This window comes from Paroedura picta, chromosome 3 (genome assembly GCF_049243985.1).
Source record: "Paroedura picta isolate Pp20150507F chromosome 3, Ppicta_v3.0, whole genome shotgun sequence".
Lineage (NCBI taxonomy): Eukaryota > Metazoa > Chordata > Lepidosauria > Squamata > Gekkonidae > Paroedura > Paroedura picta.
Window position 1 is genome coordinate 53,670,639 of NC_135371.1, and position 22,843 is coordinate 53,693,481.

General features: G+C 40.4%; 1 protein-coding gene across 19 annotated transcripts in view; it reads right to left on the minus strand.

The window, feature by feature from the left end:
* The window catches only part of ATP2B2 (ATPase plasma membrane Ca2+ transporting 2), a 658,100-nt gene that overhangs the window by 356,221 nt on the left and 279,036 nt on the right, over nucleotides 1-22,843 (minus strand). Inside the window, exon 1 of one of the 19 annotated variants that reach the window (XM_077325697.1) lies at nucleotides 7,570-7,890. The exons of the other annotated variants lie outside the window; for them this stretch is intronic. The gene's annotated coding sequence lies outside the window, so the exon portion shown is untranslated. Of the gene's footprint in view, nucleotides 1-7,569; nucleotides 7,891-22,843 lie in introns of those variants that run through there. 19 annotated transcript variants of the gene reach the window in all.

Here is a 22,843-nt window from a genome sequence, read left to right on the forward strand (position 1 = left end):
TTCAAACACTTATTCATTCCTCTATGATTAGTTCCTCCTGTACTTTTCTACCCCCTCATTTGATTGGATCCCACTTCAACAGTATATCAACTTTCTGAAATTCTCCAGTAAAGGGGACCTAGGGTCATGGTGATAAGCTCATCAACAGAGGGAAAGTATATAGGAGACCCATGACTGGATCTCTTGCTGTGAGCAAGATTTAGATCAGGGATGAGATGCTGAAAAAGAAGTTAACCCTTTCACTCATGCCTGGTTTCACTAAGAACCCCCCCCCAAATTAAGATATATCTATTTTGCCAGCCTCTTTAAGAGCTTTTTGAGGCACAGAAGGCAGCAGAAATGTTGTCTGGAAGTCCTGCCCATGAGGCTGGGAGTTCAATCCCAGCAGCCGGCTCAAGGTTGACTCAGCCTTTCATCCTCCCGAGGTCGGTAAAATGAGTACCCAGCTTGCTGGGGGGTAAACGGTAATGACTGGGGAAGGCACTGGCAAACCACCCCGTATTGAGTCTGCCATGAAAACGCTAGAGGGCGTCATCCCAAAGGTCAGACACGGCCCAGTGCTTGCACAAGGGATACCTTTACCTTTACCTATTTTGCCAGCCTTACAGCAGATTTATAACAAAAAGAACTGAAGGTGAAAAGATTAAACGCCCCCTTTCCACAGCTTCAATTCAAATCACCCCTTAACACCCCCATAGCTGCCTTTGAAAGATAAAATCCATGGCAGAAGATCCCATCACAGCCTCTAACGGAATATATAGTTTGTTCCTCTGTGTACCGTCATGGTAAAAAAGGCAATTTCCCTGTTAGAAGAATTATTAGGGGAAGGACTGAGAATAAAAGGTCCATTGTCATAGTGCCATCACATAAACCCAGGTGCAAATGTTATTACTCTACAGTAGCCCTATTTCAGAACACTACTGAACTTGAAAAAATGAAGGAAAATAAAAGTAAATGTTCTAGGGAAGGATTAGTTTTCTTTTAGAGAAAAGGCTGTTAGCATGAAGGCTCTTATTTAAGAAGAATAGCTGACTAATGAGAGACTTGATGAGAGTTTATAAAATTATGCACAGATATGAAGAAAGTGATACAAAGACTTTTTTTCTCTGTTTTGTAACGCTAAAACTAGGGGTCACCCAATGAAATAGACTGGTGGCAGAATCAGAACAGGAAAAATAACATCTTCACACAACAAACAATTAACTGAAGGAATTTTCTGCTACGATGTGAGTTCATTGTACAGCATTCACTTAGACAGCTTTAAAATGCGATTAGACATATATGAAGAGGTGATAAACCATGATAGCTAAATGAATCATCCTTGTTCAGAAGCAGTGCGCCTCTGAATATCTGCTGCTGGAGGACAAACAGCGCCTTCACAGACTGCTTGCAGAATCTTGGAAACAATTCGGTAGCCATCGTTAGACAGAGGATGAAAGGGTTTTACAGATCGTTGATCTGATTCAGCAGGGCTCTTCTTGTGGTGTTAGAATTCAGGATCTTAAGGTGGAACACTACCTCTTCTGGACTACAAATGTTGACAGATATATACTCTAGACTAGAGGTAGAAATAGTTCCAAACTAAGTTAAAAACTCTACTTAGAAACAGCCAGTCAGAGTTCCCTTCTCACTATGCTGCTGTACTATAAATTTGCAGATACTTCTTTTTTGCACACCTATAAGTTTATTAGATTGCTGTTCAACCAATGGTAATTAACATTTTTTATATATAAAGCAGATGTAAGTTAATTTATATATACATATTACAAAATTGATTTACTCAACCCTAAACATATATCCAGTAATCCAAGCTGAAGTCTGTTACCAGTAAGATAATGCAGTATGGCCTTGTGGCAAGGTATGCATGAATGAGGTTTTCTACTACAAAATATTTATTTATGATTCAATTCAATTTATGAATATGATCGCCCCTCCTCAGTCTTCTTTCACTTTATCAATCTGCTGAAGTATGTTAGGTTGAGAAAAAAATTATGGGCACAAAGCAACGTACCAAGGTTCATGTGTAAATCATAGAATCATAGAATCATAGAGTTGGAAGGGACCTCATGGGTCATCTAGTCCAACCCCCTGCACTATGCAGCACATCAACCCAGGGTTATCAGCCCAGAAATCCCCAGCTTAAAGCCCTGTCCACCCACTCGCCCGCCTACACATAACCAGTGTATCCCCCAGCCTTTCCTGCAGCACTGCAAGGCAACCCGGGATACTTCAGAAATTAAACTCCGGTTGTACCCTGATCTTGTTGAACAGCTTTAGGGAAGTCACTGGAGGGGAGTGGGGATTCACCATCAGTAAAATGGCAGCAATGGCAGTTTCTTCTAATGATTAATGAAGACCATGCTGCTTTATGACATAGTATTGGTACAGAAAAGCTAATTTTATTTCCACAGCACTTACTACTGATAGACAGCAGAAGATCCAATGATATCGCTCAGTTAATTTTTTTAATTCATTGACCGTTTATGCACTGGGAACTTCACTGCCCCAGCTCCTGTGCAGAAGCACAAATCAGGGGCGGACGACATGCACCAGGCCAAATGCTCCCCCATGTGGATGCAGGAAGAGGTGGGACAACTGGCCACGACTAAAACCTCAGCCTGCAGCCTGGCATGAAACCTCCAGTGCATAAACGGTCATTGTGTGCCGGTAATAAGCATAGGTTCATCAGGGTATTATGATTTCTTGAGCTTATTTATGTCTCCGGTGTCAGACAATGAATTAACTAGTATAAGAAGAATATTTCTTTTCCAGGACCCAAGTACTCTGCCTACAATAGTTACCCATGAAGTAGAAGTCACGCAATACTGTTGCAGTTTAAAGTAAAAAAAAATGCTATATCCAGTTACGGACAAATGGAGCTCTTGTGTGAAAGAAGGAGCAATTGTACAAGGGTAAATTTTTAATTGTATTGCATATAATATTATACAGCACCAGTGTAACATTAGAGTAAGAGGCCTTAAGACAGCTCTAATATTCACAGGGGGCAAAGACACTGTGAACTGAAAACACCAGGAGCCAGAAATTTGTATTTATAAATCTAGGGTCACCTGTTTATATTCCTCATTTGCACCTTTTTATCTGAAATTCAAAGCAAACTACATAATATAGAAAAGAATTTGATCAGACAGACATCCAAGTATACTTGCTAAATACTTTTACCTTGAAAAACTAACAATGAAATATTTGGAGACTGACAGCTGTAGCCTAGCCCTGTCTTAAAAGTAAACCCTATTTTAGTTCTCTGTACTACACAATCATTGTTAGCACTGCAGTCTGCAACCTACCTTTAAAAAATCCTTTTAAAAATGTGTTGTACTTCTGAAATACGGTTCATCCTTAGGGAGCTGAAGCCCTCTGAATCTTTTTCTAGAACTTTAACCCTATATGAGGATCTGCATTTAATGTTGGATTAACCTCAACATCTGGTCAATGTGACTGGGCTGCCCTGCAAACAGGCCAAATTTTCAAAAAAATATTCCATTTACTATATAGCTTATCTACCTAAGATGCCTGCTTTCACAGCAAACAGAGAATAAAAATTCAGGCAATTAAATGGGCCTGTAAGCAATATTATTTTGTGGTTCTAATCTTACATCATCCTGAAACATGCTGAAAAAGCTACCCCCCTTTACCTACCTATAGGCCTAATCTGAATAGCCCAGGCTAGCCAATCTTGACTGACCCTCGAAGCTAATCAGCATTGATCTTGTTTAGTATATGGATCAGAGACCACCTTTGAATACTTCTTGCCTTGCAAACCCTATGGGGTTGTCATAAATTAGCTGTGACTTGACAGCAATGACAATAACACCTACAACAATGCTTTATATTTGGGTGAAACATTTGTTTACCCTAATAATTCTGTCCACTTTCAAGTTTTTATTCTTATCATAAATGCAGACTTAATTTTCTAAATGTGTTTTTTTCTTTCAAAGTACCCACTCTTCATGTGCGCATGAAAATTTCACCCTCCGTGTACTATGTAACTAAATATCTTGAGTCTTCCTTGTGTCAGCTAATGATTATATAGTACATTCAGGTGGGTAGCCATGTTGGTCTGAAGCAGGGAAAAAAGTTGGAGACCAGTGGCACCCTTAAGATTAACAATGTTTTGTTCAAGCTTCTGTGCTCACTTTGGTCCTAAAGGTGCCACTGGACTCAAATGTTGTTCAATTAAATAGTATTTAAACATTATCTAGCGCTTTAGAGTGATCATATGTATAGTGAAAATTATAATAAATTCCAAGCAAATACTAAACATAGCTAAGTGTTTGGCTTCAGAAGACTCTGCAGCAGTCCTGCAGGCAAGTGAAGTATTATGGTTCTCAATTTATAAACGGGAAACTAAGACTGAGATCATTGTGGCTTGCTAAGGCCATCTACTGAATTCATTGCAGAGATAAGACTCTCCGTTTTTGCGCACTTGTTCTTAGCCACTATGCTGCACCTACTAACATTCAGATAGCACAGTAGCCCGTATCCATTAATTAGAGCTCAGGGACTGCACTTAACTTTGTCACTGAAGCCTACCTTTGAAGATAATTAAGAAAGTATTTCCAAAATAATTGCTGCATGGCCTTGTCCATGTTTTACTTGAAAGTAATTTTCCTACGTTCAACAGGGCTTGCTTTTAGAGAACTGAACTCATGCAACCCAATATCAAATAAGATCCACTAAGTTCCTTTAGATTTACTCCCATGGTAACTATCCACAGGATTGCAGCATTAGTTTTCTGAAGTTTTCCATAGGATTTTTTTTCTTTTATAAAGGAATTGAGAAGAAATTAGTTTAGCAACTAGTCATTTTCAGTCTGCTTTTTTCTTTTCAATGCCCTGGCAATCAAGGTACAGTTGTAACTAACATGTTTGCCTGTTCTTAAAAGAGAATCTGAGAAACTTCCATTGGTAGTTCAAAACAGCATTCCTTGCCGGTTAAAGAAAAAAAAATGAGATTATGCAACTTTCATTGCAAGGTACCATGGTAGGATTAATCAGTTGTCACCTCGTATCTGAGCACTAGCACAAGGCTATGTATGGGCAAATGTATTCAGATTTAGCAAAAGATATATCTGTGTCATTTTACTTAATATACAAATATATCAGGTCCTTCGTTTTTACTGCAGTGAAATGAGCCTTACACCAAGGTTGGAATGTACTTGCAAGGTCACATCTTAGTAACGTCCCATCAGACTATGAAATAATTATATCCATTCCCAGACTAAGAGCCACTTACAAACATAAAGATAAAGCTGAAGCAAAATGAGGTAGATTTTTTTTTCAATTATTTGATAGGAAAAATGTCAAAAGAGGTGATAACTGGAGAGGAGCTTTGGGGAGAAGTAAATCCTGCCATAATTTGGCAGTATAATTTCACAATATATATTTAAATTTCAAAAAACATTTCATAGGTAACTTGGGGAAGAAATCACATTTCTAAACATTTTTCTAGAGAAATGTTGAATATGGGACAAATGCAGTACTAAAATGATTATTTTCCCCTGCAAGTGCTCTTATAAGCACTAGTGTACTACATCTTACCAAGCCTTTCCTAACCTTAAGGGGGAGGAATGAAACTACATTCAAACACTGCTCTAATGTTCATGCATCAAACATATTCTAGAATATGCACATATACACATAAGCTACAAAAGATGCCAACCATTTTCCATTCATGCAGAAGGGAGAAATGACTCTCTCTCTCTCTCTCTCTCTCTCTCTCTCTTGTGGAAATGTAAGTATATTTAACTGTGATGTACTGGGTCAGCATTGATTCTCCACAGGAATACATGCACAACAAAAATATAATGATGCTGCATTACTATGAATAACCTCCCTTGAACCCTGAGGTTCTTGTGCTATTTGCAAACCCTATTTGTTTTAGCAGCACTTCAGGGCAAAACTGCAACACTTTCTTTGCAGGTAGCCATTCAGACCAAAATGAGAGGGATGTGAACACAGTGAAAACTGAATGTGATCAAAGACCAGCTGGATCCCCAAGTATTTGCAAGCAAGGTGGGAGAGAGATGTCTTTTTACAAATGAAATGCTGGTCCCAGGAACTACATGCACCACAGAAATGTGGGTATTTCAAAGCATATACATAAGCTCTCTGTACATCAGAAGCAGTATGATCACTATTAGATTATATAGTATCTCATTTTGCATATATTCACCACTGCACAAATCTTTTCTGGAAGGAAATTCCGAGCGTTACACATATAGCCACCTCTGGTATTGTTTACTATCCTAATCACTATAATGCTGACTTTAGCTTTTAATAACATAAGCAAGGGCATATAATCAAAAGGTCACATTTATGATAAGCCTTTGCTGCCATACAGCTTTCGAATTCATGCATGTGCCTGCTATCTGTGAAAATCCGTTTATATTACTTAATAATAGTGTTTAATTGTCTAGTTTTTTCTTTTTTTTTTTCCGGGGGGGGGCATCATTATCCTAGCTTTACTAGATGGTGAGGCACTAAACATGCAATGCTAACTCTTCAGTGGTTTCAGGATCACATAAAGTTATCAATCTCTTAAATCCAAGACAGCAATGTGCAATGTAAAAGCAACTGGCTAAGTTTGCACAGGACAACTTGAAAATCAGAGTCACTGACTGCTCCCATCAGACAGATGTGTCACTTCTTAAACCAGAGATCAAATGGCGAGGCTCTCTCTTTATATAATGAGGAAAACCTCCTCTGCTCTGGTGATGTTTGATGAATCAATATATTGTGTAGGAAACACAGAAAGCTTTTGCCACAAAGCGTTGTTCGGCATATTTCACTTGGTAACTTTCAGCTGATTTGCAATAGTAATACTTTAGAAAATAGTTTTATACAGGAAGCATTCCAATAACCTTTTAATATATATATATATATGTTTTAAAAAGCACAGCGGTGCATCGTGACTTACAAAGATGCAACAATTTTATAAGTCAGCACTGCCCTGACTTTGAAACTAGCTGGTAAACGTGTAATAAATTAACCCAGGCTTTATTTCTTAATAAATTGTATACAACCTTTATGCAATATACAGTTGACACTACCTAAGGCTCAAACTTATACTGGAAATATAGATATTTGCAGCTTCCTTTTAGCAGGGTGTGCATACTTAAAAAAAAAGAAACTCTACATTTAATTTAGCAATCGGCATTTTAAAAAAAACAATATCACCTACATTTTTTCACAACCAAAAATAAAATCTAAGTTTACAAATTACTGCTTTGACTTTCGAATGCAGAGCACTGCAACCCATCAGTTTCTTTAAAACCTCGGTAGTTTGCCTCTGACTGCAATAGCAACCTTTAAGCGGTACAGTTTCTTCCTCTAAAATACATGACACGGAAGTTGCATTACCTTTGCACAGACACATGAACTAAAAGATAATGCATCGCTCAGTCCTCCAAATCCCCACACCATTTTCTCAGCATTTTCTGCATTTATGGGATGCAAATTGCTAAATAAACAATCTCTGAAAAAGGGGGGGACGCTCTCTTTAACTATCTCTGCCTCTCTATATTTCCATGCTTCGAATGCAGCTACTTACTTGGCTAAGATATCATCACAAATCCAAAATTATTTCAATTACCACACCGGAGTAATCACTGTTCGGCATCTGTAAGGGATTGATAAACTGAGCTACATTACAGGAGTCCCTCTGCAGACTGTACCATCCAGACCAAGCAGGTGGGGGGAAGGAGCGGATATTTCCGACCGAGCATCTTGCTAAAGGAGAGAGAGCCAGCGCAGGGAATGTTTATGGCTTGCCATTGCGGAGAGCCGGAGGAGGAGAACAAACAGCGACTGTGGCACGGGAAGAAAGGCTTTCTCTGGCGAAGAAAATGGACTGAACCACCATGTTGTTGTTTGTGGTTTTAATACTTCCCTTGGGATAATGACAAAAACGGAAGATGGCAAACTACCAGGAATATGCCACTTATGGGAGAAACCTTCAAGGACAAGGACTGTCAAGTTCTATCACTATCATTGCGTGGGGGGGGAGCGTGTTGATGGAGCGGATGGGAGGGAAGGTGGGAGGGAAGAGTGAGTGAAGGGGAGAAGCCAATTCAGTACTGCATCTCTACAGAAGTGATACCTAGACTGCAGAGGCTCTTGATCTTAGTCTTGACTGTGAATCTGTATTGTGCCCTAAACAGTTTTCTTTTGATTTCAGGTGCCACCTCATTTTGCTAAGAGAGAGGACGCATTTAATTTACACATTTTAGACTCAAACAAATTTACATCATTTCATAACCAAACAATCTCACAATTTGTGTGTGCACACATGCAGGCGCTCTGAGACAAATACTGCATGGTTTTGCCTATATTATTTGTTAGCTGAAAGTGCCTTTCACACCATCCACAGAGAAAGAATTTATTGGGAAAGGATTTACAGCCAGAGCACTGCTGCTCATTACATTATCCTATCCGGCAAAAGCAACTGTACATATTTTGTACAAGGTCTTACAGAACGTGTCATCAAAACACAATATATCAAATATTAATTGGACACTTTTGTGATGGTAAGTTATCAGTTTTGTCTGACTTGCTTGCTACAATGAATTCTACCCAAGTATTTCAAAAGCTACCTTCAAACCTCAAGAACTTGTCTAGAGAACTTTTATTTAAAATTGTGAGAGTGGATTATTTTCTTTATGTCAACTTGAATTTAAATTGTGTCATATTTATGTTCTAGACATACAGAACCTGTTAATAACTCACATCCTGATATAGTACAACATGTAAATATTTTATTTTCTATGCATAGGTAACATGAGTGAAAAAATTGTGGGCAACATTAAAAGCCATTATTTGATAATATGTAGTATTTCAGCTAGTTTTAGGACCTCTGACACCCCCATGTTCAGAAGCAAGGAAAGAAACAAGTTTTGAAATAAGTACAAAATACAAAGCTTGTGTCTTTAAATATGTAAAATATTACTACAATCCAAGTCTGAAATTTCTTATTGACAGCAGTGCTTCGTGACCCGGCTGCATTTTGGAGAGAGCAGGGAACTGCTACCAAGCATACCTCCCTGAGCCCTAATAGGAGTAGCTGTACAGATGCTCTGTCATCCTTGCTTACTTGCTGCTCAGAATATCAATTCAGTCAGTTAAACCAAAGTCTGCACTGCAGTGCACCAAAATGGAAGCTTTTTTAAAAATAAAATAAATGCTTAACATCTCTGATGAAGAAATTTCTCACCTTTGCCAGTCAGTTAACAGGAAAAGGCAAGACTCTAAATGCAGATTTTTTTAAAAAAAGAGAGAGAGAATTCTGCATGTATAAATCAAAAACTCAATGAACACATGCTTGTTGTGACATCATATGCACTGACATTGTACTACGTTTCAACCATATCATATATGTGGTCCCTGCTAAGAAAATATTTGATTTGGACAGTGAATGATAATACTCAGCCTGCAGATTAATGCTTCAAATTAAAGTCAAATCAAAAGCAATATCAATTGCGGATGGATGTCCTAAGGAGGTCAAAATATGTAACTGCCAGCCACCCCAGCTGCTGTGCTACATTGCAAATGTGGGTGTGTAGCGTTTCCATTCCTCTAAAGGCTGAGTAGAACATTCATGCTGCATCACTGTCGCAGATCTGCGCTACGCACGCATTCTTATGATAATAAACACGATACATTAGAGGTTTAAATCATTTTCTGAAAGGCAGTAGAAAGTCTGGTTAGTCCAACCAGATGCCAGTCTTCCCCTTCTCGTTGAATTTCCAAAAATGCTGTTTGTGATACTGCTCTGCAGTAGCTGCAGTTGCCTCACTGAAACTTAGAAACTGCATTGATTCCTGGGTTCCTGTGCTGAACAGCAGGAAAAGAAAACCTTTAGATAAGTTTTGCAGCGCTGAAATTAATTACTGAAGAGAGATTCCAAGAAAACTGTTTCCACACAAGTATTCCCAGTGCTCATTTACTGTGGGGCCTTCAAGATGGTGTCGCATATAATGTGATGATCAAGCTATTAACCCTGTTGCTATTCTCATAAGCTGGGGTGGGGGCTAGCTCCCAGAGCTATGCGCAAGTGGAAGTGTTACTTTCATCTTAATGCCATGAGTCATTGTACAATCACCTGGGTAACAGGGGCCAGCTAGCATTACCAAAGCACACCTTCTCAAGTGAGAAGATAGCATATGTCCGCTTTGCGTAGGCTAAGCCATGGGTATTCCTGCAGATTCATGGCTGCAGGATTTTGCAGCAGTAAAGATGGTCAAGTTCACTTTGCTGCTTCCTTTAAGGGTTCCTAACTTACAAAGTCTTCAGATACTCCTTTGTATCTACTGCCAAAAGCCGGAATGAAGTGCACTATCTGACAGGTTGATAGGAAGGATGCAGCAATCATAAAAATTAGTAGGAACTTGTTTGCTGCAGGATTTTCTATTTAATTACATGAAGCAAAGCCCATGGCATTCGCCTTGAGAAGCTGACTAAGCGAAAATACACATAGACGGGAAATTATAGATACTTGTCAAACTGTGTTTTGATCTCAAAGCTACAAACAAAAATACAGATTTGTCTCAGAACTAAAATTGTATTTTCTTTTATGTTTTTCAAACCAGGGTTTATAATGGATAAAAATACTTACAATGAATCTCATACCAATGCAATTCAGAATGCTGAATCCCTGAATGGAAACTAGTTTTTTCCCCCACATTGGGACATTTCAGTAGGAGAATGATAGGACAATTATCTTTCCTCAGTCCCTGTTGGCATGTTCAGGTTCTTTAAATTACAGTTTCTTCTTTTCCTCTATGTAGACTGAATCAGTGTGGATATAGAATAGAAAGGATACTTTCTCTTGCTTGTGTGCTGCTACTTTCCCCATAATACCTTCCTAAGCAGGATTATACTCTCAATTGATTTAGAAGAGTGTGACTCTCTTTAGGATAGCGCTACCAATTTTCTTCTCCCGAGCCATTTAAAACAATGTATTGCTTAACAGGTTCAGGGATAAGTGGAAAACAAAGAGCAGGGCAAGGAACATCTTTCACAAGACTGTGGGGCAATTTTGAGCCATCTACTCAGAAGCCTAACTTTATTAACTGAAACATACTCATAGGAAGATGTTTTTAGGATTGCAATCTCTGTTTTGTTCTGATGCCCTTACTCTGTGGATAAGATCCTGCACAAAATTTCATGGATTTATGTAGAAGAATGTATTCCTTCCAGCTTGCCTTAAAAATCATCTCTGGGGATTGGGAGACCTTCATGAACAAAATACTCTGTGGAATAGTCCACAACATGTGCACAACACCGCCTTAATTGTTGTGCGCATGCATGCACACACATGTTTCCAGCGCTCCACTGGCTCCTTCTGCAGCTGCCTAGTCTGCCCAGAGGGTTGTGCCGGCACCTGCCGAGGAATGCGCCAAAACGCTTCACTCAGTTCTTTCAGAGCTGGCAAGAAAGCGACCCCCTCCCCACCCAGTCGCCCCATCCCACCCAGCTCTGTCCAGCAAGCATGCTCTGCAGCAGGGCCACTGAGGAGCTCCCCGTGGTTAAAAGAAGGGAGAAAGGAGAGAAGCGGTGATCCAAGGGAGTAAGAAGCACACCCAGCGAGCAATGTGGACATGATGGTGGCAGCAGCACCAGCCCCCTCCCCCGGGCAGGGCCCTCGTCCCCCTTCAGTCACCACCTGCGGAGGGTCACCCATGGCCACAGCTGGAGGGGCAGTGGAAGCGCCTTTGCAGAGCTAGCTGGCAGCTCCTCCGGCTGGGTCCCCGCTGGGCTTTGGTGCCAAAATTGGGGTCACAGCGAAGAAAAGTTTGAGAACCACTGTTCTAGATGGTTTGTGCTCATGCAGGAGAAGCAGGAGCAATTTCAGCCAATTTTTGTAGTGTGCATTTTGCTCATGAAGGTTCTCCACCTTCACATAAGTTTTTGTGCAAACAGAAGGTTACTGGGAGAAGGGGCAGAGGAGGAGAGCTTCATTCCAACAACTCCCAGCATAAGATTTTCTATAGGATTCAATCTTGTACTACTATGTACATGCACTTTAGCTCATATACTCCTGGCCCTGCCTTTCCTTTTTCTCGAGCACCTTATGCCATACGGTTCTGAAAACATTATTTCATATGTATTTCACATTAACATAAACACTTGAAGTCTTGTGGGGGGTCACAAAAATAAAAGAATTCACTTGAATGAAATATGCTGCCTTTAATCCATACTCTTTACTAGATAGGACTGATCCAAAACGATACCTTTGCTCTGTTATTTGCCTGATACATAGCAACATCAGAGTTGCTCACAGAATGACCAGTCACAAATGTCATGCCTTCCTAGATAATCCTTGTGACAGCACCTAACTTTAGCCTGTGAATAATTCTTGTGGATGTGGTCTGAAGACACATGAAATCCAAGCAGCTTTGAGAGACTTCCTGGGAACCCTTAATTGAAATGAACCATGCAAAAATACTTGAAAACTCTGGAAGGTAGAACTGAGTGTTATCACTCTTGACATTTAAAAAATGGGCACTTTTCCACAAATGTTAAAATCCAGGAGTAGGACAGGAGTTCAAGAAGGCTATGAAGATGTCCTTCCCTATTCTGTTCATATCCATGAGTCCTATAAACTGCATAATAGGGACGGATTGCTCTTGCCATGTGCATGATGGGGCTGATTTCCATAAATGCCATGAGGATACCAGTTGCCACTGGCATCAGTTCCATAGTCTGCTTTCCTGAACTCATGAATTACAATGCAGGATCTCATAGGGTTAGGATGGAAAGCACTATAAATGCTGGAAGAGCGCATGGTCCATTAAATGGACCAGAGAGTATAAGCAGCTTATTTATTCATTCAAGCTCATTAGTTATTGATAATAATGTTTCAATGAAAAAAAATTGAAAAGCAAGAACATTATTCTTTTTAAAATTATCAATATGTAAGTGGCAATAAACAATTTTTCTTTCCAATATCATGGTATAAATGATATAAAATATTTTCAAGAAGGACTAGATTCACTCAAGTTAGATAAGCCTCAGTTGAGGCGAACTGTTCCAACTTTCTATTATCTGCTACACATAATTATTTATTTATTTAGATTTGTATACCACCCTTCCCCCCTTCAAGGATCGCTGCCTTGCCATGGCAAGGGGGCTTGCGTAGCTCAGTGAAGCTATGAGCTATACTGTGCAGGGACACCCAAGACGGACAGGTCATAGCTGAGAGCTCTGACAAAAGGTGATCCACTGGAGAAGGAAATGGCAAACCACTCCAGTATCTTGGTCAAACAAGGGATGACAAGACTGAACATCGACATTTAGAAATCAGTGAACTAAAATAGACAGGAATGGGTGAATTTAATTCAGATGACCATCAGGTATACTACTGTGGGCAAGAATTTCTCAGAAGAAATGGAGTAGCCTTCATAATTAATAAAAGAGTAGGATCAATGTTGGGGGTCAAAACAAATGCTACACAAACTGAGAACTTCAGAGATACTTGTTGTTGTTGTTGTTATGTGCGAAGTTGTGTCCGACCCATCGCGACCCCATGGACAATGATCCTCCAGGCCTTCCTGTCCTCTACCATTCCCCGGAGTCCATTTAAGTTTGCACCTACTGCTTCAGTGACTCCATCCAGCCACCTCATTCTCTGTCATCCCCTTCTTCTTTTGCCCTCGATCGCTCCCAGCATTAGGCTCTTCTCGAGGGAGTCCTTCCTTCTCATGAGGTGGCCAAAGTATTTGAGTTTCATCTTCAGGATCTGGCCTTCTAAAGAGCAGTCAGGGTTGATCTCCTCTAGGACTGACCGGTTTGTTCGCCTTGCAGTCCAAGGGACTCGCAAGAGTCTTCTCCAGCACCATCAGAGATACTACCAAACACCTTTGCAGACCACAACCCATTATAAATAGAGTTATGTGTGAAAAGAGTCGGAATAAGAAGGTGGAAAATGAATAATTATCTTCTGGAGGACCCAAAGGTCCAGCAGATTTGTGAAGCAAGTCTACAAGAGTTCTTCCAACTAAATGCCACCCCAGACTCTTCATTGGCCACGGTGTGGGATGCCAGCAAAACATATGAGAGGCATACTTTTGCGACTTAACACTACAAAAAGAAAAAGAAAGGAAAAGACTCTGAGTGAAATAAAAGTAAAACTGCAACAGACAGAAAGGCAACACCAAAAACATCAAACTAGAGGATTAGCAAAACAAATAAAATTATTAAGAATACAGAGAGACAACCTAGAGGCGGAGGAAATGAGGAAGAAACTTGACTATCTCAAACAAAAAAACTTTGAATGGGCAGATAAATCAGGGAGATGGCTAGCTCAAAGACTGGGGAAGAGCTACCAGAAGCATAGTATCACAAAGTTATCACATGAAGGCCTGAATTATAATAATGAAGCAGAAATTCATTCATGTCTTACCCAATTTTTTCAGAACATATATACAAAAAAGGAACAAAATATAGACCCTGGAACATTCTACCAAAAAATATCAATGAGCAAATTTACAGATCATCACAGAAAAATTCTCAATCAAAGAATTACAATGTAAGAAATAAATGATGCAATAATGGCAACAAAAGCTCAAAAAGCCCCAGGGCTGGATGGATTGAGTGCAATATATTATAAGAAGTTGAGCCATGTTTTCTCTCCACACTTACTTCAACTATTGAATGAGATTATAGACAATCCTGGAAAATCCCTCCCAAAATCATGGCAACAGGCCTCAATAACACTTATTCATAAAGAAGGAGGAGATACGAACTCACCCAACTCGTATAGACCAATTTCTCTGCTAAACGTGGACTATAAAATTTTGGCAAAAATCTTAGCAGAAAGACTGAAAAAAATGTATTGGAGACGTTATACACCAAGATCAAACTGGATTTATGCCAAGAAGACTAATGAGGAACAACATAAGATTCGTTTTGAATGTGGCAGACTATGTGCGTAAAGAAAAGTTGCAGGCTGCTTTCATATTCTTGGATGCGGAGAAAGCTTTTGACAACGTTAGTTGGGACTTCCTGTTTGAAACACTGAAAGCAACCGATTGTGGTGGTACTTTCCTGGAATTTATCAGACAAATATACTCTGAACAAGAAGCTAGAATTTTAATAAATGGAATGCTCACAAAACAATCCATCAAAATAGGTAAAGGCACAAGACAAGGATGCCCACTGTTATTCAATCTGGTACTAGAAATGCTGACAACCAAGATAAGAGCTACAGAGGAGATCATGGGAATCAAAATCGATGATCAGGAATTTAAATTAAAATGTCATGCTGATGATGTAGTTTGTACTGTTATGAACCCAAAAGCGTCAATTCCTCCTCTCCTGGAACTACTGAAAGACTTTGGGCATTATTCAGGGTACAGAATAAATAAGGATAAAACAAAAATTATTTTACAGGGAACCACAGATCTTGATGTGCAAAATATCAACCAAAAAACCGGATGTGAGACAAATCCCAAATGGGTGAAATATCTGGGAATCTACCTAGACAAAGACTTCCAAGAACTCTTCACTGGTAACTATGAAAGACTATGGAAGACTATGCAACTGGATATCAAAAGATGGAACGAGTCAAAACTGTCCTGGTCGGCTCGAATGGCCACGGTCAAGATGAACTTGTTGCCCAAATTTAACTTTTTGTTCCAAATGTTACCAATAGTGATCCAGGAGAAAACGCTAAGAAAATGGCAATCAGTGATCAATAAATTTATTTGGAGTGGAAAAAGGCCAAGAGTTGCTTTTAAAATACTTCAAGATGTGAAGGAGAGAGGAGGCCAAGGTGTTCCTAATCTAAAACTACACAAAGACGCAGCAGCACTTACATACATAGTGGACTGGATTCGGGAACCGCATTCAAGAGAATTGGTATTTGAAAGAAAAACCATGGGTAACAGTTTCCATGAAAGACTATGGCCAGCAGGAAAACAAAAACAAAAAGCAGTAGCAAACACCTGGATTAGTGGGCTCTTGAACGTATGGTCAAGATATAATAAGAGACTATCCCCAGCACCATCAATATTGAAATCGCCAATTGAGGCATATTTTGGGAAAGCTCAACAGAAAAGGCTGACTTGTCTCCAGTACAAAGACTTAATATCAAAGACCGGCAAGTTCAAGGATATACAAACAATAAAGAAAGAAGGAGTAGAAATTCAATGGTTAGAGTACAACCAACTAATATCTAGATTTAAAGCAGAGTTTCAGCAACCGTTAAATCTAGAGGCTCCAATACCAGAGTTTGAAAATTTAGTAATCCAAGATAAACCACATTTACAGGGCCAAATATATAAATTGTTATTAAGGTATGAGACAGAAATGGAACGTGTTAAGCCATGTATAATCAAATGGATGCAAAATATTGAGACTAATGTGATAATGGAACAATGGGAGCTAGTATGGTCTAGAATACCAAAATATACTAATAGTCAAATACTTAAAGAAAATTGGTATAAAATGTTTTACAGGTGGTATGTAACACCAAAAGTGATCGCTAAAATTGCCAAAAATTGTAACAACAAATGTTGGAAAATAGGCTCTTTTTTTCATATGTGGTGGAGATGTGAAAAAGTTTATAAGTTCTGGGCAAAAATACATACTATTATGCAGAAAATGTGGGGTCTTAGATTTCCTATGAAAGCTGAAGCTATGTTATTAAGTGTTCCTCCGCAGTGCCTCCCAACCGACACACAAAGTATATTCTTCTATGCGACAACGGCAACAAGACTAGAATTGGCCAAGAAATGGAAAACGCAAGAACTACCCTCGATAGAAGACTGGCTGAATAAATTAGCTGATTTTGCCAAGATGGCTAAACTGACACTGATAGTCAATGGAAGAACAGAAGAGGCCTTTCGAGAACAATGGGGCCCTTACCTGAACTATTTAAGAAAATAATACAAAAGGGGATTGAAATGGGGAACTAAATGTATTAAATGAAGAGCATAACCTTTCTTTTTTCTGTACTAACAATGTAGATTGCATGTATTTCATTATCTTTAATCCTGGAAAATAAAAATAAAAATCTTATATAAAAAAAAAAAGAGTAGGAAAAGCAGTATTGGGATACAATCCCCAAAATGACAAAATGATCTCAGTTCGAATCCAAGGCAAACCATTCAACGTCACAGTAATACAGTTTATGCCCCAATCATTGCTGCTGAAGAGGATGAAGTTCAGTTCTATGAAGCCCTACAATACCTTCTAGAAGCAATGCCAAAAAATGAAGTGCTTATCATCATGGGGTATTTGGAATGCTAAAGTAGGAAGCCAAAAGATAACCGGGATAACAGGCAAGTTTGGCCTTGGAGTACAAAATGAAGCAGGGCACAGGCTGGTAGAATTTTGTCAAGAGAATACAATGGTCATAGCAAACACTCTTTTCCAACAACCCAAGAGACGACTCTACACATGGTCATCACCAGATGGTCAACACAGAAATCAGATTGACTATGTGCTCTGCAGCCAAAGATGGAGAAGTTCTATATAGTCAGTAAAAACAAGACCAGGAGCCGATTGTGGTTCAGATCATTAGCTTCTTGTAGCAAAATTTAGGTTCAAATTGAAGAAAGTAGGGAAAAGCACTCAAGTATGAACTAAATTATATCCCTGACAAATATACAGTAGAGGTGACAAATAGATTTAAGTAATTACATCTAATAGACAGAGTGCCTGAAGAACTATGGACGGGGGTTCACAACATTGTACAAGAGGTAGCAACTAAAACCATCCCAAAGAAAAAGAGGAAGCTGTCTGAGGAAGCTTTACAAATAGCTGAGGAGAGAAGGGAAGTGAAAGGCAAGGGAGAAAGAAAAAGATACACCCAATTGAATGCAGAATTCCAGAGAATAGCTAGAAGAGAAAAGAATGCCTTCTTAAATGAACAGTTCAAACAAAAAGAAGAAAACAATAGAATAGGGAGGACCAGAGATCTCTTGCCTATTTAACTTGTATGCGGAGCACATCATGAGAAAGGCGGGGTTAGATGAGTCACAAATTGGGATTAAGATTGCAGGGAGAAATATCAACATCCTCAGATATGCAGATGATACCACTCTAATGGCAGAAAGTGAAGAGGAACTAAAGAGCTTCTTGATGTGGGTGAAGGAAGAGAGTACAAATGTTGGCTTGAAACTCAACATCAAGAAAACTAAGATGATGGCATCCGGCCCTCTCAATTCCTGGCAAATAGATGGGGAAGAAATCGAGATAGTGACAGTTTTTATTTTCCTGGGCTCCAAGATCACTGCAGATGGGGACTGCAGCAAGAAATTAAAAGATGCTTGCTCCTGAGGAGGAAAGCTATGGCAAATCTAGATAGCATCCTAAAAAGCAGAGACATCACCCTGCCAACAAAAGTGTGTCTAGTCAAGACTATGGTCTTCCCAGTTGCAATGTATGGCTGTGAAAGTTGGACCATAAGGAAGGCCGAGGGTCAAAGAATTGAGGCTTTTGAACTCTGGTGCTGGAGAAGACTCTTGCGAGTCCCTTGGACTACAAGGCGTACAAATTGGTCAGTCCTAGAGGAGATCAGCCCTGACTGCTCCTTAGAAGGCCAGATCCTGAAGATGAAACTCAAATACTTTGGCCACCTCATGAGAAGGAAGGACTCACTGGAGAAGAGCCTAATGCTGGGAGCGATTGAGGGCAAAAAAAGAAGGGGACGACAGAGAATGAAGTGGCTGGATGGAGTCACTGAAGCTGTTGGTCCAAACTTAAATGGACTCCAGGGAATGGTAGAGGACAGGAGGGTCTGTAGGATCATTGTCCATGGGGTTGCAATGGGTCAGACATGACTTCGCACCTAACAACAACAATAACGACCCTTCTATATGGCTCTGGGAGGTTTACATTGTAGAACATTTACATAGAACATATAACAATATAACAAATAACAATCATGATATAACATGCTAACCAGAACAGCATTTCAATAGAATAACATTGACAATCCCTGGGTAGGTTTGACCTCTCATTCTTAGGGGGGGGGGGAGGGAGAAGCATGTAGATGTTTTGAGTTGGTTGGCCTCAAGCAAATGCCTGGTGGAAGAGCTCCCTTCTGCAGGTGCTGCGGAATTGTGGAAGTTTGGGCAGGACCCTGATCTCTTTAGGAAGCTTGTTCCACCAGGTAGGGGCCAGGACCGAAAAGGATCTGGCCCTTGTTGAGGTGTGACCTGCTTCTTTGGGGCCAGGGATCTGTGGCCAGTTGGAGGTGGTGAAGTGTAAAGCTCTTTTGGTGGTATAGGCAAGGAAAAACACTGGGTGCAGACCACGTATAGCCTTAAGGGTGATTACCAAAACCTTAAGCTTAATCCGGAATTCTACATATGGAATTGCTTGAAATTTTCATTTTACACTTTGCAATTTTATGCCAATAAAGGTATTCTGATTCTGAATCCGGAATTCAACTGGGAGCCAGTCAAGTTGTTGGAGTACTGGCCGAATGTGGGATGTCCATGGTGTCTTAGTGAAAACGATGGCCGTGGCATCCGTAGTTTCCGGATCAGGGGTAGACTTGCATAGAGTGAGTTGCAGAAGTCCAGTCTAGAGCGTTGCATGGATCACTGTGGCTAGGTGCTCTGGGTCCAGGTAGGGCACTAGTAGTTTGGCTTGGTGGAGGTGTTAAAATGCCAGCCACGCTATCTTTGTGACCTGGACTTCCATTGTAAGAGAAGCATCCAGGATCACACCCAGGTTCCTGACAGAGTGAGTTGCTAGGAGCTGCACACCGTCCAGGGTTGTCAGGCGCGCTTCCTCCCATGGTCCCTTCCTACCCAACTGCAGGACCTCCATCTTTGCATGGTTGAGCTTCAGGCGACTCTGCTTTGTCCAATTCATCACTGCTTCCAGGCATCTCATTAAGGAATCTGGGGGAGAGTCCGGGCGGTCACACCAGTATTGGTGGCAACCCAGCTCAAACCTCTGCACCAGCTGAGCAAGAGGGTGCATGAAGATATTAAATAGGATAGACGAGAGGACTGCTCCTTGTGGGACCCCACATGTGTGCTGGTGACAGGTAGATACTCTCTCTCCTATTGTTGTATTTCTGGTAAGGACTTGGAGGAGAAACGTATCTCATGGCTTAAGTATCACTCAGCACTGAACACCCACTCAGGGTGGCTGTCCCACCCCTGAGTGCCTCCTCCTCCAATCAGTTTACTTGTCTGTCCAGCAGTCAGCCAGTCACCTTCTGTCCCCCACCGCTGGTCACTCCTTCCACTTCCATCTGAAGCTCAGAGGCTGCAGATCCCTGCTGCACAAGAGATGGCCCTGCCAGTGAGTTCCCTTCCTAAGGGCCTCCAGCATGCAGCCTTTCCAGGTCCTAGGGGGAGGGAGAGGCCATCCACAGAGTTCTTCCACCCCACTCCCCCAATCTAGCACCCATTGTATTCCTGAATACAACGGGCTTTCCCCCTAGTTTTATATATTCTCTGTATGTAAAATAAATGCAATTAAATATATATATATTTAAAAATAGAACATTTATATGCTGCCTCTCCAGAGACATGTTGGAAACTTGTTGGAATAAAAAACACTAGTACTCTGATTCATTAAATGTCTGTATCTATATGCTACTTATATGTTCACACTCTTGAGGCAAGAAAAAGTTCTAACGTGCCAATTTGCATTGGAAAAATGGCACAATGGAAAAAGGAAGCTTTATTCAAGGTATAAGCCTTTGTGTGCTGCTTCAGACCAACTCAGCTACCTATCATAATAGAAAAAGGGTTAGATGTCCTCCTTCATCTCGATTAAAAACAGGGATCCCATGGCTACGTTTCCTTTTAAAAATCTCCCATATAATATGCCATTTGGCCTTATATTCCTACTATAATTATATGAATCACTAGTCATTAAGCTTGTTATTCCTGTAAAGTCCCAGTATCTGTTAAATATGTTCATTATGTTGTATACTAATTAATGTATACGAATTCATGGCCCACCCTCTACCTATATGTAACTCCCATTTCATTGTATCTGAGGAAGTTTGCTGTGCACACAAAAACTTATACCTTGAATAAAATTTTGTTGCTCTTAAAGTTGTCACTGGACTCAAACTTTGTTCTACTGCTTCAGACCAACACAGCTCTTCACCTGAATCTAGTAGATAAGAAAAAGAAAATGTAAAATAGACCAGATTATTACATTGCCTGTTCATTGTTCATCACCTTCTGTGCCTGAGTATGTGACTAGCATGCTTCCATGAATAAATCCATTCCAGCTGAAAATCAGTTCCTGTCTGTTATTTTACAGGTTACTGGGATCTTAAGCTGGCTGTTTATTAACATTTCATAGTGAGTTTGTGGCCAAAGAGATGAAATTCCAGGGTCTATTCTTTATAACACTGCTTCATCAGCCAACAGAAATTAAAGAAAAAGGTTGTGGATATCCAGTGGCTCGTGACATATCCCTGTTCCATCTTGCACCTTGTAAATGATCATGCTAACTCAGTGAAGCAAAGCTTTCAAAGCAGTAACAATTTTTAAAAACCTTAAAGCAATGATATCAAAGCATGATTACATCAAGCAACCCATAGATGGACAGAGCAAGCCTGTAGCCAGAAATTTCTTGTTGGGATGGGATTGTTTGTTTGTTTGTTTTTGTTTTGTTTTTTTAAGGATGGAATGAAGGGACCAATCTCCACTGAAGAGATTGGAAAGGGGAAGGTTGTATAAGTCTGGCTGGCTGGCTAGCTGGATGACTTGCTGCAGGAGAGGCAAACAGTGGAAGCTGAGCGGTATGCTTTCAAAGCAAAGCTTTGTAGCCCAGAGCACTGTCTAAGAGAGACATCACTGCAGGGAAGAGGCACTGTCCAGCCAGCCAATGCACTGCAGTAGAGAGGAAGCCCCCCTACATGGAAGGGGATGAAGGTCTAGGCTCTTCCTACACCAAGAGGAAAGCTGATTGGTGGAGCAGGGCTTGTTTGGCATGGGGCATTGCCCTGTCAGCCCCCCAGTGGCTACAGGCCTGAGACAGTGACAGTTAAAATAGCAGCATCAGCAATCTGATTTAGCAGGTTAAGTATAAATTCCAAACATTTGGCAAGAAGGAAGCTAATTCCATACTGTGCACTTACTATCAAAAGGACACTGTTCCTTGTGAATCCCAGTCTTGGATAGAATTCAGAGGAAGGCTTCACTAGCATATCTTGGTGAATATGATAGTTCATATGGGAGAAGACTGTGACCACAGGTACTGCAAACTCTGTCTCCAGATTTTTAAATGCTGGGGAAATCTTTTTAAGGATCTTTTAATGTGTCTAATTTGCCTCATGTGGTGGGCATCCAGGCTTGCAGTAGAGCAGAAAGGCTGGGACCATCAGGCAAACATCTCTTCTAAATGCAACCAATTCTTATTTGAATTCCTCTGAAATAAACTAAGAATTAATGTGGCAGCACACCGGTAGTGCCCAATAATTCTGTATTGATGATGATGATCGAATCATAGAATCATAGAATCATAGAGTTGGAAGGGGCCATACAGGCCATCTAGTCCAACCCCCTGCTCAACGCAGGATCAGCCCTAAGCATCCTAAAGCATCCAAGAAAAGTGTGTATCCAACCTTTGCTTGAAGACTAGCGCCTGTTGTGTTCCTTAATACAATGTGCTTTCCCTCTAGTTGGGTATAATCAAGGATTGATCTAAGGGTATCCAGGGGCCTGGGGAGCTGGATTTTTTTTAGGAAGAAGCACCAAGTTTTCAGCCTAGCTGCTGGAGCCTCTCCTCAACCACCCCTCCAAGTTTCAAAAAAATTAGAGCAGGGAATTCAATTCTCTGGGCCTCAAAGAAGGTTCCCCCATCCTCTAAAGGTAAAGGTATCCCCTGTGCAAGCACTG